This window comes from Xiphias gladius, chromosome 17 (genome assembly GCF_016859285.1).
Source record: "Xiphias gladius isolate SHS-SW01 ecotype Sanya breed wild chromosome 17, ASM1685928v1, whole genome shotgun sequence".
Classification (NCBI taxonomy): domain Eukaryota; kingdom Metazoa; phylum Chordata; class Actinopteri; order Istiophoriformes; family Xiphiidae; genus Xiphias; species Xiphias gladius.
The window spans coordinates 25,815,175-25,834,415 of NC_053416.1; positions in this window are offsets into that span (position 1 = coordinate 25,815,175).

Genomic DNA, 19,241 nt, shown 5'->3' on the forward strand with positions numbered 1-19,241 from the left:
GTAGTTTCTGAGAGGTGATGCAAAATGATTTTAACTTATGAGTCATCCATCACAGCAGTTTGTAAATGACTCACTAGAGCAAAAAACATCCAGGATGTGAGAGGGAAAAAAAATACAATTACAACTACAAGACTGTTGTCATATACAGACGCAGGACATATCTTTAGCATGTAGCAGAAATGCATATAGAATGTTAAACCCACATATTTAATAGAGCATATACAGTTTGGAGGCTATCTTTATCCCTGTAAATGCGGAAGAAAGTCAACAGTCGGAAGGTTATAATCAAATGCCCCTCGTCTGCACTGAGCCCGTGTGCCACTGGGGGGCAAAGTAGCACTATCAACATTTAGCAGCAGTGACCCATTTTCCAAATGTTGTGCTCCTCTCGTGCATTTGTTGTTCCCCCTTTTGAAATGAAAATATGTATCTGAGCATAAACATATAATGCATTACCATATCAATCGGCGGTGCTGAATGCTGTGTCACTGCACCAAAGGCCAAGCATATCATTACCTAGTCGTGGACATCAGATGACGACACCTCGTTTTTCCTCTCTTGTCATTAGCAGAGACGCAGAGAGGAAGAGAGAGAAAGGGAGATGCGTGAGGGCTCGTACCTGATTATTATCCTCAGTAAACGGTCATGTGTTCACCAGGGTGACACACCACTGCAACACACTTTTATTTATTTACCAGTCCTCCAATATTACAGTGAGGGTTTCTTGGCAGACTTAACAGGATTTAAGACTACAGCTATGTGGCCATAAATAATCCACCTCAAGTATCCTCTTATACTTCAAAGAGATGCTGTCTGAAGATTAGCATTTTGCCTTCACTGTGGGGGAAAAGCGGCTAAAAATAGTTGTGTTCTAGGGGAAAAGCATTCTTTGGTTTGGGGAACTGGGTGGTTGTTCCTGTCTGGATATTAGCAAGTGCATCAGGGTGATCGTTGAGCATCTCCTCCCAGTCTGCTGTCGATTTACTGTTCATCCAATAACTGCTGGTGTCCTTGGGTGAAGTGTTGATGAGATCCCTGCCCCAGGTGGTTAATTGAAATGGTTCCAGTGCTGTGATAGGTAGAGATCACAATAAGAAACCATTACCAAAGTCGTCTCAAACCCAGATGAGAAAAAGTATTAGTCTGTACAAGTACAGTTCTATGAGATAGATATATATATGTTTCTTTTTTTTTTGCATTAACAAATACGTACATACAAACCTTTTCCCTCAAATTGAACCCATTCAAAGCATTCATAGCTTTGTGAATCCTTTTACTATTACCTACAATAACTACAAGTTGCCACAGAATACACACAGTGTTAGTGTACCCAGCCCATCCTATTTCAGGGAAAGATTATTCTTTTATCACAGTTTTGTAGGCACCCAAGGCTGCAGCATCTTTTGTTTGTATTCAGAGATGGCATTGAAAAAGGATACGAATCTGACTGAAGATATTAATTTGTATTTTCAAGAACAAAACCGGACAGCCACACAAACAGAAAACAACAATACAAGGATAAATAATAAACACTTTAAAAAGGTCATGGACATATGATGTTGGACATAAAATATGACAATTGAATTTGTTAATAAATTTCTTTCATTCTGTTTAAAACTAACAATCTGTTTTTTGTTTTTTTTTTCATTCCAGTACTTCTTGGTGTTTTTTCTTAAGATGTCTTTTGAGCTTACTTGGCATCACTGTCGAATATGACAGTTTTCCCTACCAATAAGGCATCCTAGTGTGGGACAGCTAACTTCCACTTTTCACAAAAAGCCATAGTCCGAATAGCTTCTAGTTTTCAGTCTGCTTTTAGTTATTTTGGTCAAGTCAGGTTCACTCATAGCAACAGGGTAACTGCACGTCTTTTTATTATTTTATGTAATGAAACATTATTAAAAATGTACAATAAAAAAAAAAACTGAGAAAATCTGGCAGCATCCTTGGCCTATCCTTAATGCACCATATTGCCAACCACTGTACTAAAGCATGGTAAAGGAAAAGTAAGAAAAAAGTGTGGTCATGAATCCAAATTCATTGATTAACTGTGCAATCTGTGTAAAAAGCTTCTTTTCCAGAGTGCAGATATGAGCATAGGGCAGACTTTTCTCATTGCTCTGTGACAGCGCAGCAGCTAATGAAAAGACTATGCAAGTTAAGCAACACTTGGATGACCACATTCATATTCATTAATGCAAAATTGAATGTTAATACAAACACTGGGAGTGTAAACAAAGATCGTTTACAAATTGAGCATACCAGCAGTTGAACATTACACACACACACTCCCAAAAAGTACTGTGGAGGTGTGCAGCTTTCAATAATACATTTTCAAACATCAGCAAGTGTTTCATAATTTAGCTCACTCGTTCGTAGGGCTTCTGCCAAAAAACAAAACCCATGTTTTCACGTGCACAGCAGGTCATGGAGAAACCGAATGCTATTAAAACTTGATTCATTTGGGGAAAGTGGGGGTCCGTGCTTGGCACACGCAATGCACCAGAGAGGAGTGAAGGTCGAAGAGAGCCATCTCTGTGAGGTCAGGTTTTGACTGCCTGCTTGCCTTAAGGTTAAAATTTCTTACAGTAGCGTTATGATTGATTATGTATGTTATGACCTTAATTGTCTTATATGACGATATGTCAAGCTTGGGACTGCTAATTAGCCTGATAAGATTGAGTTCTTTTGATTTAGCAAACGCTAGCCATCACAACTTGGATGTAATGTTGGTCATTCCCAGTTCGGTGGTCAATATATCATTCAAATATCCGAAGTTTTTATTTATGAAATAAAAACATGTGGATAGTTCCGGTTTCATGTATTTTGACCATGGTAACTGTGGTACCATAGTAAACTATGGTGAAGGCCGACTGACAAAATTGGGTACTAACTAAGTAACTTTGTAATCTGTGTCTGAAAATCATACAATAGCCTAAAATGGTGAGTGAAGCTATGGCAAACTAGGGAAAACTCAATAAAGAAAATGGTCTTTAATAATAAATAGTACACTAATATATAACACACTTCGACACACTGGCCACACTTAGTATTTTATTGTTTAGAATAATAAATTTGCAGGCTCTGTAAATATTTCTTTACATTTTTCGTCCTCTATCTCCTTCACTCTTCTTCTTATCCAGTCTAGCTCCTCTCCTTCGCTTCCACTCTCCCTACGGGGAGTAAAGCAAAAAGAAAAAAAAAAAAAAAACAAACCTCTGACTAAATTTTTTTTTCAGGCCAAGTCATATTCCCCATCTAAAATTTGTAAAACAAGTTCAAAAGGCAGCCCACGTTTGCCCTTGACGCCTGCTAAATAAATAGCATGTTAAATATGTTAAATTAAAAATGATGCACTATATTTGTAGGTTTGTAGCACGGTAGCCTTCATTCAAGTAGATTGTATGCCTACAAATCAGCTATCTATCAACTGGTAGTATGATTCCTAAGTCCTGTAACCCCACCCCGATTCTAAACCTGGGTTACCTCATGGCTTGAAAAGACATTTGTGGTAATGTTGTGGATTCACATGACTATCTAGTGTCTGGTTGAGTTTTACACAGCAGTTTTCTCTAAAACTAGGCGGCAAGTGGTTAGTAATGGAAGAAGAGTGATATGAAGCAGGTTTAGCGAGCAGTCAGCCCACTCTGTTGGCCGAAACAAGCACAATGCGAGACATCTGCCCGTCCGCTCTGTTGCCCGCTCTTTCTTTCCAGTCTGGGGAAAGCTCCAGCCAGGGACAGGCCACCAAAAATGGGGACAGGGAGGTCTGGTCATCCTATCTTTTTCACCCCTGATGAGTGTGCACCCCTGAGCAAAGCACAGCAGCTGTCAAGCAGACAGCATGAGTTGGTGTCTTATTCAGGCAACAAAAGCCCGTGATGTCTGGAGCTTTTAAAGGTCTGCAGATGTCAGTTTTGTTTTTTGAGCTTGTGTCTGCTGTAATTACATATTGCAATGAAACAAAAAATCTGGGAGAGAAAAGATGTTCTTTTTGGACAGTTTCTTGGAAATACCTGCACTCAACCAACTTATTCAAGTCTTACAGACACCAAAAGAAGCATCTGTCATTTGTTAGGTATGCCTGACTTATATTTACAGACAGACTGGCTAGGTCAAAAAGAGCTAAGTATAGGCTTTTCTGCCACTTTTATATCAGTCATAATAGGCTGGAATATTTGCAATTTGATGGTTATATCACCAGTGGCTTAGGAAATACTGAGTGTACCAAAGATGATATCTCTCCAATCACAATCAGAGACCTGTCTATCTAGAGTGTGGAAGATGTACAGCATTTAGTGAGTCAAGGACCTTAAATGGAGGTTTAAAGCCTGGGCTGCAAGTAAAAAAATATTATATTATATTTTACAATTAAAGTATTAATAGGTTTACAGGAGCCTGTAAACCTATTAGACTTATTACAATTGAGTGTTCAGGTGATTACACACAGGCAAAGATGAGGAAACAGTAAGTGCAAATTTTTTATGTTGACAGGCAGTGAATAGGAGCAAGGGCAGTGAAAATGGATAACTAACACATAAAGCTGCTGTCATATTTGAAGTGGTTATAAACAATATTTCTGCTGTACATTAACAACGGATCGCATGACTAGTGGATCATCCAAGATCTGGATAGAAGTTGGAGGCAACAAACCAAAAGGTGGAGGGAGAGTGAATGTTGGACTTACATTTGTCAGGTGGACACAAACACCGCTCCAAATGAACGCTAATGTTGCTCCGTATGTGACAAAAGCGTAAATAATTTGTTAAATGTTTGCTGAAAAGTTGCCCATGCCAACTTAAACAGTGTTGTGCTCACAGCTTTTTTCGACTGCCTCAAAGTTGCAAAAAAATCAATTGTTGCAAATCAAACCAGAGAGTAGTACTATTCCAACTAGCTGGTAACCAAAAGGTAAGGAACATGGTTGCACTAGTCAGTCACATTAGCTCCCTGAGTTCTTTCTATTTTCTCTGTACTGTGCTGTCAAGTCCCCCTTAGAATTTTGTTCTCAGAAATTTACATCTTTTGTTTTAAGCTAGCTACTAATAAAGTCATTAGTTCTTTCACTAATGGGTCAACAAGTTCACGCAGTTTATTCAAAAGATGTATTTGTACCACTGAATCCAGACTCAAGACAGTTCACAAACCGTTCCCTTATATATACTGTACACATTTTTTTTCAACCAAGAGATTCTGCCATTAACATGTTCAAGGAACCTGAGATAGTGCCAAACGGAATCTGTCATTTTAGAGTGTAGCGTATTACTTTTGGGAAATAATTCTTCCTTGTTTGCTTTTGTGACATGTTTATTCATTTGTCTGAATAGATAAACAATTCCTCTCTGGTGCCAACCAGGTGTTTTGTGGATACAGCATACTTGAGGGAACATACTAAATGAAGATATCTGTTGTGGTCTGTATACCAAAGAGGAACCAGCAAATAATCTGCCATCACTCACTGCCTTGAAACTAGAGTGCAAGCATATTTTAGCTCTGTGGCATTGGCTGCTCAGTCTATCAACTCCCTTATCTCAAAATAAAGGTGCCTCGCACCATCTCAATACAAAAAATTCAAACAGGAGGCCAAAACATGGAGCCATTTCATACTGTTCGCCTATTAGAAAAGCTGGTTCAGGCTTGTATTCACCTGTCAAAAATGGGATGAGGCCATTTAAATCATCAGCCGTATGCAGAGGAAGATAATGTGGAAGTTCAGAGACTGCCAACCAAATTATTTCAGAGGATTAGCTTCCCGACTGTCATCTCTGCCTTGCTCAGCTTGGTATTCAGAGGCTTGCTGACTCCCCGGACAAACAGCAACCTCTGACTTTGAAAGAGTTAGCCATAGCTTCCTTTCCCCATTAAAACTGGTCATTTTTTCACGGCTGACTACATCGAAAAAACAAATAAAAAAACAAAAAGGCTTATGCATCTGCTGACTGCTGATGGAATTAATTTTATTTCATCTACTAAGTCACTACAATTAACACACTCATTGTTAAGAGCTGCTGAGATGGGATGGAGCAGTAAACAAAGCATTAAGTTTACTTACTCCACAGGAAAAACAGCAACATCCCCCTGAGTATATTTGTACAAACACAGACAATAACATCAGCTCTTTCCTCCCTTCTCAATAGTGGGTACCAGGGCAGCAGCTACAGTGTTGTGATGTCAAAGTCTACTGTGTGTAAATGTGTGTGTGCTGGTAATAAGCTGTTTTGGAGGCCAGATTGGTCCCTCAAGCAAAATTTCTGCTGACCTGCAGCTGACATCCTGCCATGCTCTCCCTGTATCCTGAGCTATCTGTGAGATGTGTAGTGTGAGGCGATATTAAAACTCATAAGAATCACTCCATCTTGGCTATTTATTTATAATATATTGCTACCCAATAGTTGCTCGGGTATCCGCTTAATGCACCAATAGCAGTCCATCAAGGGCTCAGCCAGGCTTCAGCCTGCTGTAGACACCTACTATCCGAGGTGGAAGAGATAATTTATCTGAATTCAGCTGATACAACTAATGCTGACGGATGATATGAAAATAAATCTACCTGCTTGAACATGTGTACATTTTACAGGGCTCCACTTATCTTTGCCGGAACTGACATTTATGGCATTGGATAAATGCAGATGACAGTGACACCCAAAATTACTCCTTTCAAATGGATACAGTATATTCTGCATTTTGTATATCATAGGATGTGACAGACTGTTTATAATCTGCAGAAGGAATCAAAAAAAAAGAAAAAAAGGAGAGCCCTGAAATGTTTCTGCCAAATGAAAGTGAGCATATGACGCAGAGACACCTATGCCCCTACACTTTCACACAATTAATATTTAGGCAGCTCTGACATCTCTGTGATTCACATGCCAGCAAGCCACCACTGGCCAATTAGATGGGAGGTAGAATGATCCAGCTAAAGCTAATCTGATGGGAGAGGAAGGAGCGGGACTACTGAGATGGAGATGGATGGAGGGAGAGAAGGGGGTGATGGGGGCTGACAGAATGGGGGAGATGTTGTATAGTAGATACAATGAGCAGAGATAGATGGATAGAGAGAGAGATGGATAGTGGGTGGGAGGGAAATTGTCAGAGAAAGTCCTGGATATATAGTGAGCCCAGACAATATACACTCTTCATCTGACTCGTGGCAGATGTTTAAAGAGCTTGCTATTGGAAGTCTGGTGCCCCTATAACAATGAGACTCACAAGTATTGTCACATCCCGCTGATTAAACCAAGGATGCTATGCTGGATGTGCTGCTATGCTATATTTGCTCTCAGCACCATGAAAACAATTCTGTGGTTTGCTGTTCTTCCTCTCTTGCCTTTCTTTGTCTTCTCTCCTAGTTAGTTACTATCTAATAAGAACAGAAAGGCCATAAAAAATTCCCATAAAAAATCTTCCCATGTGGAGCACATGGGAAGCTTCTTCCAGCTACTTCTTCTGAAAAAAAAAAAACGTTTTTTTTTTTTCAAATCTGACACAAAGGTATTTCAGATTTGAGAGGAGTATTTTTTCAATCTCTATTCTGTGATGACCAATTACCTTTTTATACATTGTAAGTAGGGCGATCAATATTTAAATAATTTACCATTCTATTAAAATGTGAATAATTGTAGTCCTGTTTTGTTGTCCATATCCTTTTATGTGACTCAATGCTGTATGATTACAGTTAATAATTCTGACAGTAAATTAAGCTGCATTGTTCCTTTACCAATAAAATATATATATAAACAACGGGGCAATTATGCATGCATTTCACATAGTAAATGTCAATTTAAATCGATGGGCCAACAGAAAGAGACATCCTCAGTACATTCTTATTATATGAAATCACTATCGCCATATTGCAATAAAAATTACCTTGGCCTTGAGCCAGACTGCTCCAATGGAAATAATTCACTCTTCACCTTTTTTAAGCAGGTAGTGAAAGCTAATGTTCTGAACATGAACTTGAAGAAAATTATGTAGTAAACTTATTCATGGCTAATATTTTTGCAAATTGTTTCAATGTTTCAGCTACTACTTGTGGTATAATGTTTCTGCTGTACGCTCTAACCTTGTGTGCAAGAGTAGCTACAAATAATGCTTGGCCAAGATATTAATCAGTACCAAGTAGCAGATGAGTTTACTGCATAAAAGCATTCATTTAGGCTCATTGTACTGAAAGTTGTTAGACAAAAGATCTCAAGAACTGCCATGAAATTTGGTTCAGACCCGTGTTCTGCACAGGATGAATTGTAATCACTTCAGTGATCCCTTAACTTTGCATCATTATTGCAAAATGTCAGTTTGTCAACAGTTTTAGTTTTGTGACCAAATACATGCAAAAATAAACATTCCCCTCAGCTGTTTAGTAAATGTTAGCATTCTAACTAATATGGTGAACATGGTAAAGATTATCCCTGCTTAGCACCGTCATGTTAGTATTATTATTATCAGCATATAATTAAGCTGATGTTAGCATTTAGATCAAAGTCCCACTCTGTCTGAGGCTGGACTTATATTTGAGCATTAATTGCCCATCTTGTACCTACGACAGCTATGTCGAGTATGTATGTAGAGTCTGAAGCTACATAGTAGCTTCATTCAGTCTCATTCCATAAGGAAACAAGTTAGACCTTCCTACAGTCGCTAGTATAACAAAGTGGATGAGACAATGTAAAAACAGTTACTGTGGGGTATATAATGAAAGCACGATACAGCCTATCATGTATAAGTGGTAGTGCCTTCAACAGGACAAATTCAATGCTGAAGTATAAATCAAAACCTAATTTGTAGGTGTCTATGGCAGGACACCCATTAACCCCTTGCATCAAGTATAAATCCAGTTTAAGTCTTTGTTCGGACAGACAACAGCGCCTGTAGAAAAAAGGGAGTCACTGTGTGGGTTGTAGACTCATTGTCTGGTTCAAATATAGTTTTTCATTCCATTACTTTGTATTGGTATGGTTACAGTGATGTCAGAGACAGATATTCCAAAATGTGAAAGACTAGATATCACTAAAAGTGAGTAAATATGTTTCATGGGTGATTCTCATCATTTAAACACATTTTTCCTTCATCAATATATACTTGATACTCCATAATGACACAGAGAAAACAGAATTTTAGAAATTCTTGCAAATTTATTAAATTTTATTAAAAATGTATTTAAAAAAAAAAAAAAAATTATTAAAAAGTGAGTGATGCAAATTTATAAAAAAAACCCCTAAAATATCACATTAGCCGTGTTTCCATCAATGTATTTTTAATGCACCTTTTGAAATATCGCATTGAAGTTTCGCATTAGGAAAGGTTGGAAGGATGAAAAGGCAAAATTCCTAAAAACACTTTCCCTATAGCGCAAAAATGTTTTTACACTCGCTTGAGGTGGTTTTTGCCTTGTTTGAAAAGAATTAATGCACCTAATGGGAGTTGGAAACACCTATTCCAAATATGTTCTGACATAGCAAACATTTAACTCACACGACTGATCAGCTCTTTCCACTTCTAGAGAAGAGGAAGAAGAAGAAGAAGCTGTTTCTGGCGTCTTCTTGTCTCCAGACAGCATGAAACATGAGCAATACTAGCTGACATGAAAGAATAATTATCTTTCCCAAATAAAAAAAAATCTTGAAGCAATCTTTTCATTTTTCACTTGTAGATAGCCGAGCCGACTGGTTTTGTTTCCTGTACTTCCTCTACTCTATTTATTACAGCCATGCGTAACGTAGCCTATACCACCACCTTCTGATGACACTACACTGCCTAGTTTATTCACTCCAAATCAGTCAACGGAAACACTTCAATATGCATTCTCCTTTTTTTTTTTTTTCACATTTCAGCGGTTCGCTTCAAATTTGCTTGACAAATACATGCAAAAAACAATTCAGTGAGACAATTCAGTGAGACATTCAGTGAGTATTCAGACCCTTTACTCAATGCTTACTTGAAGCACTTTTGGCAGCGATTACAGTCTCAAATCTTCTTTGGTATGATGCGACATTCTTATGCCATTCTTTGCAGATTCTCAAGCTTTGTCAGGTTGGATGGGGACCATCGGTGGGCAGCCATTTTCAGGTCTCTCCAAAGATGTTTGATTGGGTTCAGGTCAGGGCTCTTGCTGGGCCACTCTAGGACATTCCCAGAGTTGTCCCTAAGCTGCTCCTGTGTTGTCTTTGATGTGTACTTAATATCATTGTCCTGTTGGAAGGTGAATCTTCGGCCCAGTCTGAGTTCCTGAGAGCTCTGGACCAGGTTTTCATTCAGGACATCTCTGTACTTTGCTTCATTCAGCTTTCCCTCAACCCTGTATCCTTGTCCCTGTCGCCGGAAAACACCCACAAAGCTTGATGCTGCCACCACCATGGTTCACTGATGGGATGGTGTTGGGCAGGTGATGAGCAGTGCCTGATTTCTTCTGGACATGATGCTTTGAACTGAGGCCAAACAGTTCAATCTTGACTTCAGAGAATTTTATTTCTCACAGTCTGAGAGTCCTTTGGGTGCTTTTGAACTCCAATCTGGCTTTCATGTGTTTAGATCAGTGGAGTGCTGCAGTGATGGTTGTCCTTGTGGAAGTTTATCCCATCTCCGCACAGGATCCCTGGAGCTCAGAGTGACCATTAGTTTCTTGGCCACTTATCTTACCAATGTCCCTCTTGGGGCCTCTTACCAAGAGCTGTTTGCCTGGCCAAATTGCTCAGTTTGGCCAGGCGGACAGCTCTAGAAAGAGTCCTGGTTGTACCAAACTTCTACCATTGAAGAATTATGGAGGCCACTTTGCTCTGGGAACCTTCAATGCAGCAAAAATGTTTTTGTAGCCTTCCCCAGATCTGTGCCTTGACACAATCCTGTCTCTGAGCTCTACAGGCAGTTCCCTCACCCTCATTGCTTGGTTTTTGATATGCATTGTCAGCTGATAGACGTTATATAGACAGGTGTGTGCCTTTCCAAATCATATCCAATCATTTTAATTTACCACAGATAGAGTACAGTCAAGGTGTAGAAACAACTCAAAGATGATCAAGAAAAATGGGGGGCACATGAGCTAAATTTCAAGTGTCATAGCAAAGGGTCTGAATACTTATGTCAATGTGATTTTCAGTTTTTCCTCTTTAATAAATTTGGAAAAATTTCTAAAACTCTGTTTTTGCTTTGTCATAATGGGGCATTGAGTGTAGACTGATGAGGGGAAAAAAGAATTTAAACAATTTTAGCATAAGGCTGCAATATAACAAAATGTGAAAAAAAGTGAAGGGGTCTGAATACTTTCTCAACGCACTGTATATGGAAAGGGTTTATGTCAAATTTGGGTGCATTTTTGGTTGACATGACAAAAATTTTCTCACAATCACATAATTCTTCCACACAAAATGTGCTTCAGTTTTGGCTGTGTGTTCCGCTGGATTTGCAACAGAGGCAGGGTGAATATTTAAAATAGACTGTGCCTAGGTACTCTGCACAGTCATTGCAAAGGGTTTTATTTTGGTGATTTGCTTGTTGTAGCTTTGAATAAAGATCAGCAGCCTGACTTGGCCACTGAGGGGTCTGTTTTGACCCCTTGTCCTTTTAGGTACAACAGTAGAGGGACAAACTTTTTTTGGTTAGCCCCATGACCCAGACAGAGTCTCATCCACGCCCACTTGCAGCAAGAGAGGTTAATCGACTTGCCACATAGCAAAGTTCCAGGTATCTAATGACCCAGGCAGATTATAAATTAGTTATGTGCTAAATCATGGGTTTTATAAACACAAGGCAGATAGAGAAAGTGTTCAGATCTTCTGATGTATAAATCATTCTGGGTTTATGTGCTTAAGTCAATTTATTCTAATTTTTTCCTTATGCTCTTGTCTTTACCATTGAATCATTTACTGTCGAGCTATGAAGCCACATGGTGCATTGCGAACCATAGAAAGTCAAATGCAGGATGATGGCGTTTTTTGTAACAGAATCACGTGACTTATCTTGTGCAAACGTTGTGTTTCCAGTCAGGCATCGAGTAGGGATATGCCAGCAAACCTGAGGCTTACAAGCAGTACCGAGCTGCAGATGTGTGATTTCAGCAGGCTGTCGGTTGCTCTCCTCTCTGCCCCTCCTTGTCAGTGCCCGAACCATGATCCAAATACAAATAAATTTGCATTTTTTCAAGCAAAAGGTTATGTACAAATTATACATCTGATTATATTTTTTATTGTAGTTTGAGGATGTAAAATGGCTTATGTTTGAATTACCTGTCACACTGGAGTGAAACTGACTTTTACTTCCAACTATGACAGGACAAGAATGTTATGCAAAGCTTTTCTGCTCAAATGCACTGTGTCTCAAATGTATGCTTGTGTGCTCATACAGTTCTAAAAATCCCAGATCACAGCTCTGAAGAGATGACTAAATGAGTTCAAATGCTGACTCTATTCCATTGCTGCATTGTGTAGATTTTAGGGAAAACTGATTCTTCCCACTTGAGAAAAGTTGTATGTTGAACAGCAATCGCCCAGTTAAGTATCATTTACCAAGATACTGATTTCCTGTCAACTCCAAGGCTGCTGCTCTGTAGTTGACCCTGACCTACCTTAGTTGAAACCATTTGCAAGAACTGCAGGAACAATGAAAAAATCTTCTCATACAGGGATCGTGTCTTCTTGTGCAGTCAAGTTTTCAAGTATGCAAAGCTGATACATACCACTCAAATAGCCTTCAATGCATGTGAATGGTATCGAATCAGAATCCTTCCAAATGTTAATTGAATGTCCATGAAAAAGACTTAAGGCATGTTTTCCATGAAATTAAAATGTTCATGCCACCTTTAATGGGAGTAAACACATTCAATTAGTACAGTTTGAATCTTGCATTCCATGACCCTTTGAGCTACGTGATATTGGTAATAACTCATCTGTTTCACCTCATGGATAGTTCCTTGTGTGCTTTGTGGAAGGACAACATCTCAGTCTCCAAGACTCTGTCTTGGTCAAGTCTCCCCTTCACAGGTGTGCAAATGAAAAACAGAGAGAAGATACCAGTATCACACTGAGTGGGTGGTGCAAGGGAACATATTAATAGTAATTATTCCTTTTTTTTTTTTAATTAAAGTACATTTAAAAGGTTATTCTGATTTGGATCTTATTTTGATACCTTTGGTCATCTTTCCCTTTAGTAATAATAACATTGTACTCACCAGTGTAGTTGCTGAAATCTGGGAATATGGTAAGTGACAAAATTACTGAAAAGAAGTCAGACATGGCCAGGAGAGATGAACAGTCAAATGATCAGAGAGGTTTAAAACATATCCCAGGTAAGACAAACTTATTTGGTAGAGAAAATCAAGGAAACGTTTTCTTATTATTGACATTTCAGGTACACTCATTTTCAGTTGTATCTATAGTACAAATAGAGAGGTTTAGATACTCTAGCTAAATTGCTGGCTCATTTACAACTTGTGCAATCACAGAAGGTCCACCAAATTAAATTTTGAAAGAAACATTGTTTGTCATTGCTCTACAGAACTACACATATCACTTTTTCTCTGATTGACACAGCCATTGTTTACTTTTGGTTCATTTAGATTTAGGCACAAAAACAATTTGGATGTATTTAGAGAAAGATCATGGTCATGGTTAAAATAAACCCAAACGCTGAATGTTAGAAGAAACCAGGAATCAAACAGTGGCCTCCCCATGGATGTATTAGGAGAGCTGGATATGGCAACCACACTTGCCTCCAGTTTGTCCCAGTGACCACTTGGGGTATTACAATGAACAAACCCCACTGTGGCCCTATAAGCAGCTTCTCCATAGACATACCCTTATAACATCTGGAAAACTTTTGACAGGACACCTCCAACTACAAACAAGGTCATTTTTTACTCTTTGTATTATAGGTTTTTAATCTACTATGGTTTTATATTTGTAAAACTTTCTCAGAGCATGGAAAAAGCAATTTTTAAGTGTGTCAAGTCCAAGCAATGTAAAGTCTATTGACCAACTGGAATGCACAGACAGTGCCAGTGGGAAGAAAAAAACTACTGAGCATTTGCAGTGTAGCGCGGATGAAAATGTTTTTGGCTAATTTGTTCAGTGAGAAAATAAAGTAAAACAAGGTTGACTATAGTTTGGAGCTGGAAACAAACAGCCATCTTCTATCCTAAGTCGAACATTTTGTTGACTTTTCCAACCAATCTGACCTTTTTCCTGTCTGACTAATTCCTTCTTTTTTTTACTGACAGTCATAATTCCTGTGGCCAATAGAGATCTTTGTCACTTGCACATACGTATCTCATTATTGGACATTTGAAATGTCGAATGGCGTTGTTTCTCTTCAGAAGACACTCTCATCATTACTTGTAATATTGGACTTCATTATAACTATGTTGCCGTGCCGCCATATCTCAGTAATTAATTTGGTGAGTATGTTATAAATATGGAAATTACCAAAGCTAGAAAGATAAGGCCCAGATTTTATTGAATCAGAATTTTCCAACCAGAAGCTTAAAAAGCTAATAGTGATATATGATAATAATGATAATGACAATAATAATATATGATAATAATATCATTATTATTATAATGTTACTCTGAATATGAGTTTAAGTGACTCCAGAAGATGATGAGAAGTTTTTTTCTACCGACAGAACTTGCAGAAAAATTTGCAAGAGTTGCATGAGAACAATTCAGATACAAATGCAGAATACAGGCTACTGCAATTAGTTTATTTCTTATTTGCACTTGGAAGACGCCTGTTCTTGACTTTGTACTTTTTTGACACCTGTTTAATTTAAGCCAGCTAAAACCACCCTAGGAAGGTATGCAAAGGAAATTACTTTAGGAAAAATATTCCTGTTATTTACACTACATGATAATAATAAATCACAACATTCTTCCTCTGAGTAATTGAATAGATATCCTTTGACCCTCAGTATTTTTTAGCAAAATGCATGTATTTTTGATTTAGTTTTAAGTGGCAAAGACTCATTTATTTGTGAAATAGTATAAGGCAGAGAATTAATGACCATACTTATGAACATATAGGGTTTCGACAATATTACGAAGCATCCTCTGTGCTACTGGAAAGATATGAACAACCCAGATAATGAAGTGAAGTGTGTATTGAGGTATTTGTGGAGCATCTCACTGAACATGGTTTATGATAATTGCTTTCCACAGATATAAGTAAAACTCTGGTTAATGCGTAGCTGGCTTTAAAGATGTAGATGAAAGACACCCATTTTGGATTATGCTGCTGTTTACATGTGCTAGAAATGATTAAATTTATGTTCTTATGTACACTGTTGAAAAAAATATGTATTCTAAAATTTGTTGAGCTCCCTAAGATAGCTGGGACTCATTATTTGTATTCTCACTGTTGAAATGGCACAACCAGACCATCCATCTTTTTCTTTTTTTTCCTTCAACACGATAGTTAATGTAAATGGTCACCTGAAACAAACACTTGCTTAGTTAACTTTCAGTTATCAGAACCTCTGAGTTTCTTTTTATACAACTGTCTGCAGCACAATCTGGCCCTTAAAACTGCACACAGACAATCACAAATGTAACTAAATGTACAGTCAGTAATAGTGTAGCACTGGCCAGCTAGCTAAAAAAAAAAAAAGATAGTTTTAATGTGAAAGGTTGTCTGTCGTGGCTGCCATCATCTTGTGTCAGCAAAGACAAGCAAAGCCCAGGGTTCAGCTCCAAAGCTGTGATTATACAGTTGAACTATTTTCATTTTGGCACTGACAGTGCATTTCGGTGGGTGGGATGTTCACGCTAAAACAGGATGTTAATTTCCTATTTAATGTGGCATGAAGAATTAATGTCACAAAAAAAAAACACAGAAAGGTCCCTGTCCCTTTAACATATGTTTCTAATTTAATGTAAATGAGCAACAAATGAAAGGAATATAAAAAGGAAATGCATATAGCAGTGTATTGTGTTTCACTTATCTTGTTTGATTTGTTTAAATTTAGACATTTTAAATCTTCCAAAACACCTTACTTATGAAAGATGTATGTATGGTGGCATGAATGAATGAATCCATGGTCTGCTAGCTTGGCAAAGGTCAAATGTCACTTGCTCTTTGTGGTCTGCCAATAACTTGCTTGGTTTAAAGGTGCTGAAACAAAAATGTCAGCAGGGTAGCCCCTCGTGTCCATCAAGGAGGAAAAAATTGTTTAACAGTAGCTAATAGTCAATAACAAATGAACTGCATCATTGTACATTATTTTCAGATCCAATGTCAATAAATTTGCTTTTATACACATTTACAACAATTTCATTCTTCAGAAACACAAGCTGGTCTGGCAAAAATAAAGATGTTTGTGTAAAATGCTTGTCGTTAGAATTGTATTACTGCAAGAGGTTCATTTCTACTCCCACTGCCATAAATAGATATACAGTAGACACACCTTTAATCAGCTTATAAAAATGTGTACTGCCTGCTCCACCGCTCATTAGACCTGGCAGTGAACTGAATGGCAAAGAACAGGTGCAATTTCACAGATTATGCTACATCAGCGAGGTTCTTCAACAGCAACAGAGCAGCTGTCGTTATGTACAACCATTACATACGGCTATGGCTATTTATAGTGCCCTATCATATTGATTCATCACATGTAACTCTAGACCGTCATTGGTGGTTATAACGTCATTATTCATTATAATCATTATAATTAAACATCAAAAAGGTTGTCATGGATTTAGCCTATATCACTGTAATCGAAAGAGACCTGTGTGAAGTGTTTCAAGATTTAAAAGAAAATGAGAAAATTTAATAATCCCTCCAATGTTAATAAGAAGATTGGTAAAACTAATCACACATTTCTAATCAAAATTAAGTTTATAAAATTGCTGTGTAGAGTAAAATGAATAAAACAATTTAAAAAAAAATCACAGTTTTTGAAACTGGATAACAACCTGAACCCTATGTTCTGTTGTTTAGATTCTGTCCCTCCCATTAGTCTCATGTCAACCTGACAATGTCACTCATGACTGGATGTAGAAAACCTTGTCTGAAGTAGGGCATACTTGGTCTGAACTATGTGTGAGGTGCACACTTTCTCCAAGCACCTTTATCTTCTTATAAATACCCGGAGAGATGTTGTATGTATGGTTTTTTGCATACGCATATTTTATACATGCCCGTCATGGCATGTAAAGATAGCGGGGTGGAGAATAGGGCCCTCTGTAAGAGGCTCCCCTCACTCCTCTCACATCGGCACACTGGCCACAATGGCAGCAGGTTGTGCCCAGCACCTTCTCATCAATTCCCACAGGCTCCTACACCAAACCGACAAATTCACCCCTTGAAATCCCGGGTTTTTGCATCAAATTTTCAAACTGGTGAAATATTTACAAATTTCACTCCAACTATCCGCTGACTTTCATATCTGAACATATTTCAAGTGTGAAACAGGCGATACTGTTGCTTCATTTTATATTCACCACTACCCATTGCTGATCAGTCCAGCTCGTTCACAGAATTACTTAGAACGTCTTGCACAACATACTGTAAGTAAATTAAAAATAGCTTATGCTGATAGAGCCATCTTCACAGTTGCTCAGGTGTTAAAGAAGAATACAATTTATCACCTCCTGTGTATTAGTGGATGTTTCAGAGGAAAGACTTCTTGGGTAAAGGCATTCTTTAAATGGCCAAAGATTAAGTCATCGTTCTGTATCCACTGATTTATATGTGTAGTTAATGAAAATTGTAGGTTATTATTTTAATATTTTCTCATATATTCACGTGATCCAAGCTAAACACTCAAAGCTTCAGAAACTGGCACATCAGAAATATATACAGGATATACCTGTGTATCTTCCACTGAGGGAAGTTTTAAGCAGCTTCTCTCATCTGCTGCCTGACCAGGACAGCAGCTAACATGGCCGCATGAAGATTACTGTCTGTGCAAAAGAGAAAATGAGATGGGAGAGGATGAAAGGAGTAGCTTTGGGATTTTAAGGTTGCAGCCTGAGAGTGTAACAACATGGAAACATCCATGAAGCCATTCCCACAACCTAACATTAGAAACTATCTGAAAGTTAAGGGATATACAGTCATTTCTGATGTTTCCACGAAATAAATTGAACAAAATGTAACTAACCATGACATTTATTAATGGCAATATTAATTAATGGAGTATAATCAATACAAATTAAATCAGTTCATTAAATCAATCTTCACTAAGAATAATTAGTTGGTGTTTTAAATTTCTCTTCTCTCATTAAATTATTTTTCTTATATCTTACATAGGATTGAATTTTCACATCAGATTGAATGATCCATCGTCAAAACTGAGACAAACACTGGCACTGACAAACACAAACACATTTACTTATACAAATAAGCTTAATTGATGCCAGTTGATGATAGGTGGTGAGCATGCTAGGTGTATTTTAGATGGATTATAGTATTCTGCAGTTTCTTATAAAATATTGCTGAAAAAAAACAAGTTCTCAATTTGTTTCACATGCATTATATCCAGGGAACCTTAAAGTGCTCCTAAAGTTGAATAAAAGAGAGAGGTCATTGAAAATAATCATACATTTATTTCAAACATGAAGGCAGAGCAAGGAGAAAATGTACTAGTTATTAAAAGCCGTTATTTAGTCAGGCATATTGAGGTTTTCACCTAACAAAGTCTTCATCGGGGGAGAAATAATAACAGTGACTCCGAAGAACAATGACAGCATCAGGTGTCTCAGCAGAAGCCCAAAAACCAGATATGTTTACGTTTAAGTAACAAAGCCCTCTAGCTTCTGCAGTAATTATGACGAACAAAGGAGGTGTCACAATGAAGCCAGGAACTCCGGGTAAAGGACCCAAATGCAGACACACAAGACAGGCTGATGCGCTGAAGGTGTTTTAATATACAAAATCAGGCTAAAGGGTAGACGAATAGATGAACAGGTGGGTGAGTTGACAGGCAAACTGGCAGGAACAAATACATAGAGCTATACACGAGGACCACGAAGGATGATACACAGACAAACTGATGAAAGATGAAGGGAGCACAAGGACTTAAATACACAAGGGAGGCAGGGTAATTTGGAACAGGTGAAACACATCAGGAAAATGTAATGTGACTTTTTTATAGAGCTACAAATCAGCAGAAGGATAAGGTTGGGGTATGGATGGGTAATGATCCTTTAGGGGATGGTTATTTCAACCCACACCATGATCTTTCCCCAACCCTGAACAAGTCCATTTGTACCGACACCTAACCAAACTTTAATTATAGCTGTGTAACATCAGAGGTG